Source organism: Schistocerca cancellata, chromosome 8 (assembly GCF_023864275.1).
Source record: "Schistocerca cancellata isolate TAMUIC-IGC-003103 chromosome 8, iqSchCanc2.1, whole genome shotgun sequence".
NCBI lineage: Eukaryota > Metazoa > Arthropoda > Insecta > Orthoptera > Acrididae > Schistocerca > Schistocerca cancellata.
The window spans coordinates 22,758,253-22,760,170 of NC_064633.1; the positions used below are offsets into that span (position 1 = coordinate 22,758,253).

The window sequence follows — 1,918 nt, forward strand, 5'->3', positions numbered from 1 at the left end:
GACCTGCGATGTTATTCGTTACAGGAATCTGAAACAATGTTTACGACACAAATTTGTTTTAAAAAAGATTCACCGAATTTTATTATTTTCGCAGTCTCCTTGGATGAACTCATATATTGAGATTAACACACAAAAAAGCATGAATGTAAGCAAAGACTTCGAGAAAACAATTTCAGACTGATGAATGATGGTGTGTTAGGCAAAACAATGCAAAATATGTAAATGACGCAGGATATAAGATCAGCGACCTCCTGAAAAGGTGTGTATGGAGCAGCTGCATTAATTTCCAAATCAAATTTCAAAGGAATTATCAATCAAAATTTAGTTATCATTGAACTGAGCAAGCTTAATGTAGTCTTCGATAAACCCATTGCAATAGGAATGATTGTTTTGGATGTTTCAAAATCGCTTCTTACAGACTTTCATTATGGATATACATTAAACAAGTTTCCAGTAAACAATGTAAAACTGTGCTTAATTTAACGCATTACAACACCAAATAGTTACGAAAATATCAAGAATTATATCCATAAATGTTTGATTCTTCAGGTTTCCGTCTTCAGGCCACAAATGGCCCATCTGGAGCATCCGACCGCCGTGTCATCCACAGCTGAGGATGTGGAAAGGAGGGGCGTGTGGTCAGCACACCTCTCTCCCGGTCGTCACGATGGTTTTCTTTGACCAGAGCCGCTACTATTCGGACGAATAGCTCCTGAATTTGCATTACAAGGCTGAGTGCACCTCGAAAAACGGCAACAGCGCATGGCAACCCGGATGGTCACCCATCCAAGTGCCGTCCACGCCCGACAGAGCTTAATTTCGGAGATCTGACGGGAACCGGTGTATCCACTGCGGCAAGGCCGTTGCCTCGTCTAAACAATAGAGACTGTATAACAGAAGGAAGGTTTTCACGACCGGATGACATAGCTTCTGGTAAACCTTTCGGGATGTGAGGTCGTAGTCCAAAAAGCTCTTTTGTTCAAATGGTTTAAATGGCTCTGAGCACTATGGGACTTAACATCTGTGGTCATCAGTCCCCTAGAACTTAGAACTACTTAAACCTAACTAACCTAAGGACATCACACACATCCATGCCCGAGGCAGGATTCGAACCTGCGACCGTAGCGGTCACGCGGTTCCAGACTGTAGCGCCTAGAACCGCACGGCCACATCGGCCGGCCCTCTTTTGTTCCTGACGTTTCATCCAGGACTGCGCTGGACATCTCCAAAGGCGTTCCTCCGCTGAGTCTTGCCGACTGACTGGTCGGACGTAGGAAAGGGGGCGTGGTCAAAGTAACACGTGATGAACAGAGATCATCCGCGTCAGAGATAAAACTAAACTGTCGATTGTCGTCTTGTAAAAGATAAAACCGTCTAGCGATTCTGCACTGTCCATAAGTTGCCAAGTTTCATTGCCTCTTCTTTCCTATTAATATTATCCAGATGGTTATATATTTCAATGGCTTCTCTACTAGTCATGGATAATAATTTGACGTTGTAGATAAAATTGCTGTTTCAGAAAACTTCACTTCGTGGTTACTGACTGAAGAGCATCTCAAGTACAGCTGATTTCTTTATTTTTCCTATTTGGCAAAGACTTTTGTGTTCTTTTAGCCGTGTATTTACGTTCCTCTTGATAGTTGCAATTGATAGTTCCAATATAAACTTAACCACACGTACTCGGAATTTTGTATATACCACATGTCGACAGAGGAGGGCGTTTGTCCTTCACAGTTCGGAGTACTTGACTTATTTTCTATGTTGTTCTAAAGATCAGTCTGATGTCATACTTCAGTTAGATCTAACCGATCTGACCCATTACTTTTTTAATAAAAGATAGAGAAAATGTATTTTTCCGAAGTTGTGGTTCATCCTTGTCCTTCGGTCTTCTGTTCCTTGGTCGCAAAATTCTCTTTAC

At 41.9% G+C, this 1,918-nt stretch overlaps 1 pseudogene; it reads right to left on the bottom strand.

The window, feature by feature from the left end:
* Nucleotides 1–750: 750 nt before the first annotated feature.
* On the bottom strand, nucleotides 751–868 carry LOC126095955 (5S ribosomal RNA; annotated as a pseudogene).
* Nucleotides 869–1,918: the final 1,050 nt, after the last annotated feature.